General features: G+C 38.1%; 1 pseudogene; it reads right to left on the reverse strand.

Annotated features, from left to right (window-relative positions):
* Positions 1–15622, reverse strand: part of LOC100588592 — a 123429-nt pseudogene extending 107807 nt beyond the window's left edge.
* Between the last annotated feature and the right edge of the window lie 1913 nt (positions 15623–17535).

Genomic DNA, 17535 nt, shown 5'->3' on the forward strand with positions numbered 1-17535 from the left:
GATTCATTGGCTGTCACCATTTTAGCCTGTACACAGTTTAAAAGTGTAGTTACATTCTAACTGGGTTTAGCATTGCAAATTACATCTGTAATCCACCAATGTGTGACAAATAGGTGCTGGTGATGTTTTCTGCTTAGAAAACATATTCGTGAGTGACTTACAGAAAGATTTAATAATAAACATAGGTTTTTAATAGTCAGCATTACCTTTAAGTATATTATGGAAAAGAAGAAAATAGTGAGATAGATAGAGAAGCAGCCAGAGAAGGAAGAAATAAGGAACAGAGGGAGAAAAAACAAGGAAGAGAATAATATGAGAGAGAAGACAAAAAACTAAAATGGGATTACTTGAAAAATTGATTTTTAGAACGGTTGTAAATATTTTTAAGCTGTTTACTTGGAAGTAAAACTAAAATGAAATTATCTCAACAGTGACAAATGAGAACCATAAATTATCTGCATTTTCAACAGTCAAAACCTCTTCCTGGGTGTCTGTAAATGATTTGTATGCCGTATGGCAACCCTGCTCCATCGGGTACAATTATATGATTGTTTATTGAATAATTGCTCTCCTTGTCAAATGTTTGATTGACTATTTGCCTGCTCCCTGTAATATTTTCACTGAGTAATTGTCTGCTGTGGGTAATACCTCCACTCAGTAATTGCTTGTTCTGAATAATATTTTCACTGAATCATTTCCCATTCAGCATATTTTATCAAACGATTTTCTTACTGTGAGTCATGTTACTATAAGTTCACTGAGAATTACTTGCTGAATTGCATATTTCCTTTGTATTACGTGGAAAGTAGACCTGAGTCCTTGCCCCGTACCTTCTCCAGGCTGTTGAGAGATTATATAACAACTTTCTTTTTCCAAATTATTTTCTAGTAGTGCTGATGTTTGAAACTGAATGCTATGCTCAAAGTCGAGTAAAATGAAAGTTCTGTTTTTAGAGGGGGAAGAAACTTATTATAGGAGAAAAATGGGGAAAGCAAACTATTCTAAGTGGGATAGGTATGGAACATCATAGGTAAGCTGTACCCAAAACTGATTTGGAGGTTTCTAGAATCAATTTTAATGAGACTGTAATATTTCCCAATTCAACCAAATGCTAGGGGTTGATGGCTTATAAATGGTTATATATGTTAAAGTAGCAGACTGTCATAGAAAGGTAAGATAATTTGAAATTGAAAGACATAGATTCCATTTATGAATCTGTCATTTACTCTTCTAAACTTCAGTATCTTTATCTTTAAAATGGATATAAAAGTATTTTCTTTCTTTATTCATTGAGCTAGTTAAGATAAAATATGTAAAATTCTTCAGATATGGTAATGTCCCCAGCCATAGCTATTATAGAGTTATACATTACCCACTACAGGCCTTTATCTTAGCATGTATTATATTAAATTATCTCTTTATGAGTTAATATCCTGTGAGTTCCCATCCATGGATTCAACCAACTGTGGATCAAAAATATTTTTAAGAATTATCTGTACTGAACATATACATTTTTTCCTGTCATTATTTCTTAAACAATATAGTATAACAACGAATTACACTGCATTAGGTGTTATAAGTAATCTAGATATGTACACCAGATGATGTGCACAGGTTTTAGGCAAATACTATGCCATATTATAGAAGGAAGTTGAATATCTGTAGATTTTGGTATCCACAGGAGGTCCTGGAACCAATCCACATGGATTGACAGCTATAAATGTAGAAAAGAAATGATAAAAGAGGCAAAACAACTCACATGTGTCAATCACCATTGCCCTTCATTTTCTTTTTCTTTTCTTTTCTTTTGAAGGGGCTCGGGGGGACAGAGTTTCGCTCTTGTTGCCCAGGCTGGAGTGCAATGATGTGATCTTGGCTCACTGCAACCTCCACCTCCTGGGTTCAAACAATTCTCCAGCCTCAGCCTCCCAAGTAGCTGGGATTACAGGCACCTGCCACCACGGCCACCTAATTTTTTTTTGTATTTTTATTAGAGACGGAGTTTTGCCATGTTGGCCAGGCTGGTCTCAAACTCCTCACCTCAGGTGAGCCGCCTGCCTCAGCCTCCCAAAGTGCTGGAATTACAGGCGTGAGCCACCGTGCCGGCCTTCATTTTATTTTCTATTTCCTTTCCTATACCCCTTTCTTGGGAGTTTTTGTCCATATTTGCTCTGGAATAATTTGGCACTGATTATTATTATGGTTTCACAATTAATGACCCAGCAGATTGCAAAAACTGGAGAAAAATAGAGAAGCTGCATTGTAATGAAGTTCACCATATTCTGAGGTATAAACAGAAAATTAGGAGAACATGGAACTACCTACAGAATCAAAGGTATAATATCATAAAGCTGTTCAGTACAACAAAATAATGATAGTAACATATAGTTCTTTCCACAATACAGATATTTTTTCTCAAAGTAAAGAGAGATAAGAAGAAATTAAGGAGCTAATAGCTTCTAATTAGCAACTTATATACTAATAAATATGTAGTATATATTACACGTATAATCTTTGAGTACCAGTAAATCTAATGCCTCTAAATTCAATGTTTTTTCCACTAAATTCTGTTTTGTCCTGTCAGTTATATTGCATTTCTAGTTAATATTCAACTATATAGATATTTTTCCTTATAGATACTATCTTTGGAATTTATGAAACATATTCTATTATCTTATAGTTATGTATGGGTTCAAGATTATATGAGTGGAATATATTATCATGGATTCTTCTTCTTTTTTTTTTTTTTTTTTTTTTGAGACAGCGTCTTGTTCTATTGCCAGGCTGGAGTGCAGCGGCACAATCTCGGTTCACTGCAACCTCTGCCTCCTGAGCAGCTGAGACTACAGGTGCGCACCATCATGCCCAGCTAATTTTTTTTTGTATTTTTAGTAGAGATGAGCTTTCACCATGTTGGCCAGGATGGTCTCAATCTCTTGACCTCATGATCTGCCTGCCTCAGCCTCCCAAAGTGCTGGGATTATAAGCATGAGCCACTGTGCCCAGCTGATTCTTCTTGTAAGTAGATTTCAATATAGATAATCCCACAAAGATAATTATATTGTAATGGTATAGAGACCCAAACATATCTTCGAGAGAGCTGTAAATTCTCTAGCTTAGATATATTCAATTGATGCTTGAGCTTATTCAAAGTGAAGCCTCATCCTAGAGCTCAAAACTTGATTGCACTAGTACCCATGAGTACTATTTACCAAATACTTCTGACATTCCTTTAGGGAAGATAGTAGTGTTGCACTTCCCTTCTTCTGGGAGATAGGTGTGACCATTTGACTTCCTCTGGCTAATAAAATGGGAATGGAGGTAACACGTCATTTCTGGCTGAAAGTGTTAAGAGCCAGTACCAGATCCAGTGCCAGGTAAGACAGAAGGCACACTTCACCCGTCTCTCACACTTGATGCAACTATAAAACCTGAACAGAAGTCGTACAGCAGCTATTTGAGGGCTTTGAAAAGCAAATTTCAGCAGATACGTTGGGGAAGAATATAAAATGTGAAGTGAACTAGTTTAAATCATCCTGGAATTATTTGAACTACTTTGAAGTGCTGTTTGAACTACTTTGAAGCCCACTAAACTAGCAATGGGCCTCCTTTTTTTTTTTTTCTTCAACATCACCCAGCCCAGACTTGATAGAAGTAAGCACTGTGGCAAAGAGAGAGCCCCAGGAACAGTCCTCTAATTCTGGCCTGAGGAGCTAAAATGGGAACTTTTAACAGTCAGAGAGAACATGGGAATCCCTCCTTTTATTCCTCACTCTTCTTCCATTCTTTTATCCTCCATCCCCAGGCAATCCCACTGTGGGGGTGGCAGTGGCCAGTGATGGGAGCTGGCAGCAGCCAAATCTCTGAGGGAGGGGGACCTTCCTCTCCAGTTGGAAGAGCTGAGACTAAAAAAACACGGGGCCAACTCGTTGCTTTTTTTCCTTCTCTGTCCTTTAGTGGTTTGGTCCCAGAGTAGCCCAAACACAGAAGTGTTCAGCAAAGTGGGGCAACTAAAGCCCCAAGATTTGGGCCAGAATTCTGAAATGGGGAAACCCAAGGAGCCAGAAAATGCGGGGAGATGGCAGACAGGGAAGAGTTCGATCCCATAAAAGCAATCCCATAACCTTTTCTATAAACTCCAGGTCTCCTTTAAGAGCCTCACACCCATGGATCTGATACTAATTCATATACCAAAGACTGTGAACTGAAGAGATAGACTACCACCACCGAGTCACAGACTACCCATTGCGTAGGACATGGCCTGATACACCTGAAGTGCAGTATAAAGGCTTTGAAACTGAATTGGTACTGGCACTACAGCCTATGGGAGGAAAATTGGAACTTACAGCCTGAACCTAACAATTTTCCTAATCTTAAAAAATAGCAACATTCTCCAGTGGATTTAAACAAGACATATTCAAAATGTCCAGCATGCAATCCAGAATTATTCAACGTACAAAGAATATCAAAAATTCGTAAGAAAAAAGACCATCAGCAGATGCCAAGGCCAAGATGACACTGATGTTGGAATTACCTGACAAAGACTTTAAGGTGATTTTTGTTAAAATGCTTGGAGAGAAATCATGAACATTTTTGAAACAAATTTTAAAATAGAAATTCTCAGCAAATAAATAAAGATATTAAGAAGAGCTATTGCTCAATTCACTAGGCTTACCCTCTGCCATGGAGACCAGCAAAGTTCTAGCCCAAGTGATAAATAAAGGACAACATGGAGCAGAATACTCAACTCACCTGTGATAGATGTGTAGTATTAATGAGGAATAAACGTGGTTGTCTTAAACCACTGAAATGCATGTGTTGCTCCTTAGAGCAGCATAACCTAACCTATCCTGACTGATAAAACTGAATACTCTGAATTTTATGATCTAATAAAACTTTATGTATTGGTATCAGGGAAGTGAACATTTTGGACCAAAACTAGTATTTACTCCATGTTAAATCTCCAGATAAATTCTATAACTCTTCCAAGATAAGCACCTAATTGCTGATTAAGCCCTCTTCTTAAGAGACACATATAGTATATAGTTCATCTAGCTTTCTTAATTATATAGCTTTCTCTTTTTGTGATGTCTACACTAAAAAGAAACCAGAAATTGTTTGGATTTCTAACTTAATTAATAAAAACAATATACCAAGCAAGATTACTCTGAATCTGTAAAGAAACAATTATGCAATATTATACATTTAAAATTAAGTTAATTATTGTTTTCATGTAATTGGTACACTCCCTTGCTACCAGATAAAATCGAACTTGTATATTATACTTTAAATCTGTTAATCAATCTTTACTCTTATGCATTCACTCAAAATATACACTTAAAACTGTGGTTATCACTGGGATAAAGAATAAAAAATGGCATAAAACAAAATATACTCTGTACTATTTCCCGGTTCTATAAACAATACTCTATAAAATGAAGTGGAGTTTTAACCTAATTGAATTTATATAATGCCTAATAAATCAGTGTTTGACCTTACTTTGTTTGTCAAGAGCTCAGATTAAGTTAAAAAGGCTTGGATGAACATTTAACCCCATTATCCATGTCTATTTATTAAAATACTTTTTCTAAAAATCTTGAAAACTCAGTGTCCAAGAATTGCTATAATCAGCTTATAAAATATCTAGAATGATTACTAGAAATGCAGTACCTATTTTAAGGCTCATAATAACCAGATTGGCAATATGTTTGACAAATTAATGGCCTAATTTTTCATTCCTTTGTTATTTATTTTAATAACCTGATTAGAACAATGATGTTGAGTCATGAATTACTTAAACCAAAACAGTACAATGTAATTGTCATTCAGCATCAATAACTCCGTTTTCCCTCTCGGGCAGATTAGACTGTATTTATGCATTCTCCCTCACAGTGAAGGAAGAGGAATTGTTCTTTCTCTCCCTTCCACCTCCTCTAATAATGCTCCTCAAGGCCAGGCACGGTGGCTCACGCCTGTAATCCCAGTACTTTGGGAGGCCGAGGCGGGCGGATCATGAGGTCAGATCGAGACCACCCTGGCTAACATGGTGAAACCCCGTCTCTACTAAAAATACAAAAAAATTAGCCGGGCGTGGTGGTGGGCACCTGTAGTCCCAGCTACTCGGGAGGCTGAGGTAGGAGAATGGCATGAACCCAGGAGGCAGAGCTTGCAGTGAGCCGAGATCATGCCACTGCACTCCAGTCTGGGTGACAGAGCAAGACTCCGTCTCAAAAAAATAAAAAAAATAAAAATAATGCTCCTCAATACGTATTCCCATAAGATTTACATGGAAATATTAACAATGAGAAATCTTGTGGGCTTTTTAAAAGTTCTTGTTCAATTATCATCATGAGAGACAATGGGAAGGAAAATAGAGCTGTTTGGGACATTATTCACTTATTGTCTCTGAATTGTTTGAGCCAGATGTATATAATCATCACATCTCTCAATTGCCTTTATTTTAATCCATATACCTTAAATCAGATCAAACAAGTTTTGTTTTAAAAAATCCACATTATAATATTCTGCAGTAAAAATGCCATAATTTTTCAAAGAGTTTTATCAATGTGAGTTACAAAAGTCACATACTGTTTGGAATTTGCAATGGGATATGGTCAGTTATCAGATTAGTCACCATGATGTCCTTTCTATGATTTCTGGTCTACAAATAAGGTATTGATCAAAAAGATGTGAAAAGCTTAAGAGACTCCTTATAGAGAAAATAGATTGGGGCAAAAAGCATGGAGTTAGTCAAACAGCGAGAAGGCTTTTAGGGTTGAAATGAATTAGTCATATGGAAATGTGTCTGAGACTAGAGACAAGGTTCTAAGACTAGGTCTGTCCATTTCAGCCACATGCACAAAACAGTCAGGGAGGACAGGGGAAGTTCCTAGCTAATAAGAAGATTAGAGGGACACAATAATGCTATCAAAATTACCTCGAAATGGAGGTAAGCAGCTTAAATGAAAAAATAGCAGACTATTGGGAACAAAGGTTCAGGAGGGGTAATTTCCACCTGACTTGAAATGCCAAATCTCTGGAATTTAGATGAGTCTATAGGAAAGATGAAGGTTCAATTGAGTTAGTTAGAAGCATTCTACTAAAATTGAGGGCGACAGACAAGGAAGGTGTGTGTTCATAGAAAGAACAAAACTCTCTATGCCACATGTTCAAAATAACCAATCAATTTAAAATAGCTATTTTTGCTGGGTTGATTTTTCTTCTCTGGTAAATTCTGTAGAGTGGTCTCTGAATTTTGTTTACAGTATTAGCATTTTTTCAAAAGTTTTTCACTGTGCTTTTTGAATATTTGAATGCTTTTTTATTTACTTTTCAGACAGTTTTTAAAATGTATTCTCCACCAATTATGCATGCTCTGCTCATTTAGCAATGCCTTCATGAATATATATTTTTCTTGTCAGATTTTACTTAGTGTTTTCAACTACTGGTTGATGTATTAGTAACTTTTCTGTATCCTGGAGTGCTTTTACTATTTATAAAAGATTAATTTTTTTAATTTTCTTTTTACATTTTCATTTAAAAGTCACTTTCATACAGTGATGCCAGTTTTAACTATTTAGCAGAGTTTCTTATTTTTTACCACCTTTTTAGTACGCTTTATATTTAAGCAGCATTCTTCATTAAAAAAATTATAAATGGGAGTTGAACAATAAGAACACATGGACACAGTGAGGAGAACAACACACACTGGGGCCTATAGGGGGGTGGGGTTGGGGAAGGAAGAGCCTTGGGAAAAAAGAGCTAATGCATGCTGGGCTTAATACCCAAGTGATGGTTTAACAGGTGCAGCAAACCACCATGGCACACATTTACCTATGTAACAAACCTGCACCTCCTGCACATGTACCCTGAAACTTAAAATTAAAATTAAAATTAATTTTAAAAAACCTGTCACTTGTAATGAGGAAAATGGTTATTTTTATTGGGTTTTTCTAAAAGGGTAGTAATATTTTAAATACTACTATTTTATATGAGAATAATATAATGTAAAATAAAATGATGAGAATATGTCTAGATCATTAAAACTCTTACAATCAGAGGCATCATTGTATCTTTTCCTCCTGTTTACACTAATACATTGTCAATACTATTTCCAAAATATGACAAAGAATTCTTCATCAAAATGAACAAGAAATCATAGACTGAAAGAATGCAAAGTGAGTGATTTAAAATACATTTATTGTTCCTATCAATGAAATTTTTGCAAATCTACTCTTTAACCTTCCAGCAATTTTCTCAGACTGCTGTTGTCCCATAACCAGAAAGGTCTATACAGGGTTCAATGATAAAAATTGCAGGAAAAAAATCTCACAAGATTGCCACACTGAAACCACATTGGTGAGGAATAAAAGACATTATACAGGCTTTGTACCAGATAGCCTTGGATTCTACATCTTCTCTGTTGCATATTAGCTACCTGTTCTTGAATAAATTGTTTCTTCCTCCATAAATGAAAGAAAAGGATGTTTGTTAATACTGAATAGATAGCATATGTAAAATACTAACACACAGGATCCTATAAATGCTGATTCCTTTTCTTCTCTCACTCTCAAGAAATACATATATTAAACTCTGCACAATCCAAACAGGATGGATACCCTGGAAGATACAAATATGAATCAGGTGTGATCTAAAGAAGCTTACAGGAGAGACAGGAACAGTAAAAATATAAACCACCTTTTTAAAAGGCAAATGGACAACCATTCGGTCAAAGGACATACAATAAGTAGTTTTACCCTGCTGAATTGGTTGACTGGGCCAACTGGTGAATGGAAGGTTTTATTTCCCTTTTTGACCAGCTCTGCCCTGTCCGGTGAGAGGCAAGCCAACTCCAGGCCTGGAAACAGCTAGGAGGCCTGTGTTCAGAGAAGGGACCGTGCAGGTGAAGGAGATCTGGGAAGCTGAACACAAGCCCCTCTGAACAAACATCCCACAAAACCAGAAACCAAAGAGAAGGGTTGTTATCAGAAAACAGACTCAAAAGAACTGGTTCTGACTGGACGCAGTGACTAAAGCCTGTATTCCCAGCACTTTGGGAGGCTGAGGTGGGCAGATCACGAGGTCAAGAGTTCGAGACCAGCTTGGCCAACATGGTGAAACCCCAGCTCTACGAAAAATACAAAAAAAATTAGCTGAGTGTGTTGGTGTGCACCTGTAATCCCAGCTACTTAGGAGGCCAAGGAGAATCGCTTGAACCCGGGAGGTGGAGGTTGCAGGGTTGCAGTGAGCCAAGATCATGCCACTGCACTCCAGCCTGTGCAACAGATAAAGACTCCGTCTCAAAAAAAAAAAAAAAAAGAACTGGTTCTGGGGGATCCTGAAACAAATCCTAAGACAAAAGAGTCTCTCAAGTAAGATTAATGAGCCTATGGTTCTTAAGTAGGTGCTCTTAACATATAAGGATTTTTGGATAAACTCAAGATGTCTGCAGCAAAGAAATTCTCCAAATTAGCTAAAAACAACTGACTTTGAGCAACTTGCTTGTACTATTACTGTTCAGTGTGTCCCATTGCATGATAGGACTTACTCACTGACACAATGAGTGGTCTGACAAAAACTCTAAAATACATCCCTATCCACTCATATCTTGAATGTTCCTGGAGGATGAATGGGCAATGTACTACTTAGAAAAGCCCAATGTTCAAATCTACTCATAAGATTTGGGCTTGCAAGTAGTGAGCCATCTTTGGGAGCAAGTTCCTTTATCTAAATTAAATCCTTTTTCCACCTGAATGCATTTAGGTTTGCTTGCCCTCAGTTGTAAGTTTATTCCTGACAATATAGCCCTGGTATTCAGCACAGCTGAAACAGACCAGGTTATGTCAGCTCTCCCTCTATGTCTGCCTTGCCTCCAAGATACAAGGTAGAGGTGGGGAGGAGGGGTGCAAAATACAGACAACTTGATGGAGACTTCATGTATCTTATATGAAAAGGGAAAGAAAACAACTGCCTTTCTAAAATCAAATATGGTTTATACTTTCCATCCATCAGAGATGAAATTTAGACTTCACAATGAATGCAAAATCCATTGACTACTACATCTTGTCAACTTGAGATGTAAGAAAATGAGAAATGAGCTTCAGACTCCACAAAAACCAAAACATGGTATAAGATGGAAAAGTAAAGAATGTGAATTCATGTAGAAAGTTTCTTCAGCTCTTGTCTTTGCAAGGAAGAAATACAGAATTTACCACTTACTGAGTCCCAAGTCTCGGATTCTTATTTACATAAGTTGATCCTATCTCCCTTCATACAAATGAGAAACTTTGAAGGCCTTGAAAGTTTAATCTTTTTCTCCTAAATCATAGAACTTATACATTCATAACTTATGCTAAAACCCTGAGTTGTCTAACTCCAACACTTCCACTTTTCATTTTCTTGCCGGTTTTGTCCCACTTGCTACTGTCGTGTCTTAATACCTCTCCTAGTTCCTTTATGAAATTACAATTCTTCTATTGTAGTTGCCATAGGTATGCCATATGCCTAGAACAATTCACTGAGGGTAAACAAGTATGCCACATACCTAAAACATTTTGAACTGTAAAACTCAATTCACAGATATGGAGGCCCACCTGTACTATATTCTTAATTATTTCAGTACTTTTTTTTTTTTTTAGTATAAAGGTGAGCCATTGGCTTTCAAGTAAATAGAAGAATAGGAAAGTTGATCATACTAGGGAGGATGGTCAAATGTTTCAAAATCTATGGTGCTGTGCCAAGTTACTAGGATAAAGGGTGGGCAGTGAGCACACTTATGAGAGTAATTTGAAAGCTCCTGTATTAGTTACATATTACTGTGTAACCCAGTACTCCCAAGCATAGCTTAAAACAACATGTATTTATTATAATACAATTTATGTGGATTATGAATCCGGTCACAGCTTAGCTGAGTTCTCTGCATTAGAGTTTCTCACAAGGCCACAGTTAAGGATTCAGCCAGGGCTGCAGTCTTACTTGAAGGCTTGACTGGGGAGGATCTGATTGTCAGATCACCCACATGGCTCTTGGCAGGAATCAATTCTTTGAACATTGTTGGATCGAGGGCTCAGTTACTCAGGAGCTGAAGACCTCCCTTAGTTCCTTGCCATATAGGCCCTTCCAGAGAGCATCTCACAACCTGGCAGCTGGCTTCAATCAGAGAGAGAGAGAGCAGGTGAGAGAGCAAGAGATAGTCTAGTGAGAGAGACAATGCTGGCAGATGGAGGACATCATTTTTTATAACCCAATCATGAAAGCAACATCCTCACACTTTTACCCCATTCTGTTTTTTACAAGCAAGTCCCTAAGTCCATATTGTACTCAAGGGGAGGAGATTACACAGAAATGTGGGTCCCAGGAGGCAGTGATTATCGGAAGGCAGTCAGAAGCTACCTGCCACAACACCCTAGAAGACTGTAACACTTTCCTCTCTGGCCCCCTCCCTCATGTTAGGTTCCTTTTCTTTCTAAATGGCAGACTGATTTATTGTTGTCTGAAACCTTCACTGAAAACACTTGGGAATAACTTGAAAAGAAAACTCAACTCAGTCAGTCTAGAATTGGTTTATGAAAAAGGCAAAAGGTTTGGGGTTTTTGCTCGTGTCCTTTGTCTTGAGGATGGGAAGTGCTAACAAAAGGTAAGGGAATGTAGCTATTTGTGAAAATATAGTTTTATTTTATTTATCCATATAATTTCATTTCTTTGTTGGTGGAGCTTATTAAGAGCTGGACATGTAATTAAATACACCTGAATCTACCTGGCCTTTAATAAAAATTCATGGTCATTATGTTTACTTTTCATCAGAGACCATAAAGAGCTATTCACTGTTATGGTCAGTTAGACTGTGTGTGTAAATTATCTGAAGACAATATGATTAATAACTAACTTATTTTTTAAGCCCACTAATTATTTTTGCACTTTGGTTTCCATAGTTACAGATCTCTAGCTGTTCAGAATAAACTCATACACAAGGGAGTCTTTGCACTGGTTTATACTTTGGGAGCAATTCCAGATCTGGATGATGATGGGCACCCGAAAAAAAAAAAAAGTTTTTCTTCAGGGTTAGCATGCCCTGACTGCTGCCATCATTCTCAAATCACCTTTCACATGTCAGAAAAATCTCATTAAAGATCTCCATGGAAATGCGTGGCAATTCACATATTAACACAGGAAAAATGCTTTTAACAGACACCAGAGTAATGTTTATTGCTACTTGGTGGGGTGGGTAGTGATTCTCTGCCACCACACACAGCTCTTATAAACATACACATTCTTTCTTTCTGGAGGAGAAATTCTCTAAGGTAGTAGTTTTTTAAGTTTTTATATAGTTTGGTTTGCCCCTGAGCTAGACTTCTGTCCTGAGTCCCCTTGCTGGAAACAAAATGAAAAAGTTCCTCCCTTGATCTCCCTGCCCAGCAGGAGTAGCAGGGGATGCTGGATGTCGGCCCACAGAGGGCTCCTGTTGTGGCTGTGGCTTGGACAACTGGTTATGGCAAGGCAAGCTTGCCAAAGAGTCTGAAAGCTCAGAAAGCTCCACTGGACTTGTGGAGTGCTTTATCCAGCCCACCGTGTCCATTTCCTGGATTCCCAGGGCCTTTGGAAGCTCCCCTCAGGATACAATGAACACCACGATTCTTGATATTCTATAAATTCCAATTCCAATGTCATCCCAGCGCACAGGACTCTGAAGGCCTCTCAGCCCTCTTTCCTATCGCTCACACTAAGTGCCTGACGTGCTAGTTTCTCTTGGTTCCCCAACGCCAAGCCCTTCATCAAGTCAGTCTTGTACTAGTTGTTCTCTCTGCCTGGACATCTCCTTCCCTTGACCCTTTGACATTTCTTTCCCCAGATGTCAGTTCAACTGGCACTTTACTCAAAGAAAAGTTCTCTAACCCACCTGTCACTCTTCATTTTCTACTATAGAAATCTGCTTATTTTATTCATAGCACTGAGCTTATTTTCTTTCTTTATTTGCTAAATCATTTTATTTCCAACTTCCCCAGCAGAATGTAAGCTCCGCAAGGACAGAGCAGCCCCTTCCGTCTTGTTCATGACTGTACACCTTCAGTGTCTAGCACAGTGCCTGACAGAGAGTCACTCAAAAACTACATATTAAAAATGTTGAGTCATTCTAACATTTAAAGTGATTCTAGCTTGTACTTTTGAAAGCTCAATATATTCTGAGTGTGTATGTTTTATGTGAAAATTTCAAAGAGAAAGTATTGAGGCTGAATCTGAAAAGAATATACTTATGTAATCATGAAAAGTTTTAAAATATATTTTAGAATGTGTACATAGTATTGTCCTATTTCTTTGTTTAAACTTGCATGAATAGAGCTGCCATTTAGGAGAAGAGTGTAGATAAAAAAGAGACTTGCTTGTGTTTAAATGGTATATGTACAAACACCTGTAAATTGCAAACCATATTTTCAAGAAGTATGATTATTGCTACATGAGTGCAATCTGAGGCTGGAATTAGGATGGCATTGCTAGAATGCTTGGTACTCGAGAAAGAATTCTGAGAAGCCAGGTAGTTGCTGTGCAGCATAGGGAGTTAAATAAAATATAGTTCCACTTTATGGAGAATTCCTGAATACCATTAAATATGATACATATTAATAAAGTAGAAACAACTTAATATACTTCTAATGCTTTATCCTTTGTTTCTCCTTTTATCTAGCCCTTCCTGAGAACAAAAAGGATTTATGAAGGAAAAAGCAGCGAATCAAAGAAGTCCTGAGTTTAAATTCTGTTTTGGCCACTTACTAGCCATTTGACCTTGGGCAAGTCACTTTACTGGACCTCAGTTTCCTTGTATGCAAAGGTTTTGTAAAAATCATATTAGTTAAATAATGTAAAGAGTTTTATAAATTACAAAGTGATTAAGAAAAGTAAAATGTATTGTTGTTTAGGAACAATGAAAAAAAAAAAGAAACCTTGACATTTTTTCTTCAAGTTCTTGCCTAAAATGTTTGTTTGGCCCTTTTTAGATTTAACAAATTCTATGTGTTTAAATATCAGTGTAGACCCCTTCTTAGTCTACTGGATTTACAAGGTACTAAAAGTAGATATGGGTCTCTTCTGTCTTGGTTCACTCTAAAATGGGATGTTCGCAAACCTCTTGGTTTTTTTTTTTTATATGGATGAAGCTCATATTAATTTTTGGCTTGGTATTACATTTTGTTTGGAATATTATTAATTGATTGAGAATGTTTTCTGTTTTTGTTTGTTGTTGTTGTTGTTGTTGCTTGTTTATTTTACCAAATTTGATATCATCTCTACCTTTCCTGGAACCTTTATTTTGTTATGAACTTTTGCTGATTGTAGTCTTCATATAATATTGAAAACAAAAGATGGCATATAGCCCTCAATCCTAAGAACTTTCCTTTTAGTTCTCATTTCTACAGTGTGTGAAACCTTTTTAAATGGCTTTGTTAGGAGATTTTTCTGGAAGAAGGGAAGACATGAGAAAACTCAAATTACTTAACAGCCAATCCCTGCCAAGTCTTCATAATGTTCCTCTCTCATACATCACTTTGAAACTACCTGCCTAGTGGTTTGGATTTTTGAAACCCTAAATCAACATTGCATTGGTCTTCCTGTTGCTACTGTCTTGACTTTGGTGGAGTGGAAGAGTCCATTCTGTCTCTTCAGGCCTGCCAGCTTTTACTCCTTTTGGCAAAAGAAAGCGGATCAAGTAATCCAAGCACCAGGAGAACAACTGCCCTGGCCAGTGATGGCCTCTGACCTAAGAGTTGCAGGTTATAGCCTTGTGAGTAGCCCATTAAGTGCATTTATGAGGCAGCCCTGCCAAATTGCTATAATACTGACTAATTCTGCCAACTGGAACCCCTCTTGGGAAATTTGCACATAAAACATTCAAAGGGAGCTAATAAACAGCCAGAAGCAGGAAGTCACACAGACAGAAAGCAGTAAGCAGAAACCACAAGCAGAAACAAGGCGTGGAAGTGTACAGCGGTAATCTTCAGTAATAGCCTAGTTCTTCTGGTCGATGCCATTCTTGAGGCAACAACCTTTAGAAACCTTGTTGGGTGTCCAGAGTTGCTGTCAGACTAGTAAAGCTATGGCTGGACCCCAGATGCTCTTGGGGGCTGCATGTCCACCCCTCTCTTCTTTACTCTTTGCATATCCTTAAAAGAAGACCCTGTTGTGAGAGGTCACTGAGTGTAACTCCTTCTTTGGCAATGGCTAAGAACAAAGCTTACACATCTAAAGCTACCTGTTACTGTGATCACCTAGTACCTTATGCCCTGATCTCAGTAACTGACTTTCTGCCTTGGTGCTTCACCTGGTGCTAGACTCCTAGAGTCTATCTTGTTCTGTCTAGTATTCCCAAGAACTGGATTCTATCTCCTAAATCCTGATATATGGTCAGCTTCTCATTACTTCTGCCAGATTGTTCTACTGCCAACTGGCTTGCTGGACTCTACCTATTACCTGCTGCCAAGTTCTCTGAATTCTTGTTCCACCCACTTGAAAGCCAGCCTCCCAGATGATGAAGTGTGAGATCATCTGTCAGCATCTTTTCAGGAGATGACGCAGCCTTTGTCCTGTTACTATTGGCTACCTTCTGCATTGTCTGCTGTATCCTGCCATGCTCCATTTCTGATCTGTTCTGGGTTTGACCTAACTGGATAATCAGTGTCCCCCACACTACCTGTCTGTTACATCACTCATTGAAAATGAGTTTCCTTCCGCCTTATGGGAGGTAATTACAATAACTGCCTAACTGGTCTGTCTGACAGATCATTCAGCTCTTCTGTACACCATATGAGTCACTTCATGCCCATATTGGGAAACCATTAACTAAAATGCCTAAGTGTGAACTTCTTATCCAAGTGTTTAAGGTCCTCTCCAATCTGACACTCATCCACCTTACCTTCTGCCCGCTTGACTCCTCTGCCCCAGCTAGAAAAGTCTTGCTAACAACTTTCTAAAATTACCTGACATATTCTTTTTTCTTGCCCTTGAGTGTTATGTCCTGCTAAATTACAGTATCCGCTGAGTCCTCTTTAACCACTGGAATCCCACTCAAAGCCTACGTAATTCATTAACTCAGCCAAAAGACGGTGACTACCACTTGCCAGTCATAATATCAGTTCATAGTTATCCAACAAGATATAGGATATCTTTCTCTCAAAGTGTTTTTAGTCTAAGCAAGAGAGCTGAATGCTAAGCTAAGAAATGATTGGAGAATATGCATTAGGGAGACCACATAAAGGAGGAAGCTGTAGATTCTCAAGCACCAGGAGAAGCGTAATCAGAGAAAGCTTAAGGATGGGCAGATCCTTGATCTAAATCTTTATTTAATGATAAATAAATGTTTGAAAGGTTGTAGAGATGGGGACATTGTAGGCAAAAAAGTTAAAGGAGCAACAGTGGAGATGCTAAGATGTGTCTTCCATGTATGCAGAGAGTGGGTGATGGTGCAAAGTGGGGATGTAAAGACAAACACAGATCATTGCCTCTCATAAATACACAAGGCATGGTCAGTCTGGAGAATTAGGAAGACTTCCCAACTCTCTTCTATCTCCCCCTTGTCACTACAATTCTTGCTTCTTCCTCTGCTGTTGACTGTATAGATATCACAAAATTTAAACCTCCCCTCTGTGTCACCATAAGCTGCTTCTTCATCCCATCCCACCTTTCCAGCCACAATGCTTTTTAGCATGTAACTATTTCTTCCCCTACTTCATCATGTTGGAGGCACCTACCTTTAAAAGTTGTAACAATAAATTCATTCAACGAATATGTATTTACAGTGGATGCTATGGTTAAAGTGTTTATTTGCAGTGGATGCAGTAGTGGGCCACCTCAGCTCCCTTTAGGACCTACACATGTGTTCCCATAGCTCCCACAAATGTTGGCAGCTGATGACTCAGAGTTGTGACCTGTCCAGAAATTGAACTGAAAATTCAAAAATTGAAGGAAGCTTCCTTTCTCAATGTTTGCTCCCTTCCCAGGACCAGGTAGCATCTAATAATTGATACCTGAATAGGTACAAAGGCTGATCCCCCTTTTCTTCAGTGAAGACAGCCTAGCAGTTCCATCTCAGCTCCAAAGCAGTCTGCAGAGTCACTTAAGATATCTTTTGCAACTGCACCACAGTTACTTTCTCCTTCTCCCCAGTCAGGCTTTCCTAATCCCTCATAGGGATTAACCCCAATTAACAAACTTTTCACTACACTTTCTGCATGCCAGTTCCAGAGCCTCAGAGACTATTTCTCAGGGAGTGTAACCTATAACATTATTTAATGAAAACCATGGTTCCAAGAAGAAAAACTACGAAGTGAATTTTATTTTTTTAAGAAGAACTATTAAGCACATTCCATATGCCAAGAGCAGCATTACACCTAGAGAAGATGCAAAGAAGAGGAAATGGCCTTGGTGGTGGCAGTGCCATCTCCCACTTCTGGAGGCAGGAGAGCCTGCCAAGGGGAAAGGTCGGCTAGATCCCCACCCTGCCAAACTCTCTAGGACTAAGTACAAGATTAGATTGCTTTGCTTTACCCAGTC

Source organism: Nomascus leucogenys, chromosome 4 (assembly GCF_006542625.1).
Source record: "Nomascus leucogenys isolate Asia chromosome 4, Asia_NLE_v1, whole genome shotgun sequence".
Taxonomy (NCBI): Eukaryota; Metazoa; Chordata; class Mammalia; order Primates; family Hylobatidae; genus Nomascus; species Nomascus leucogenys.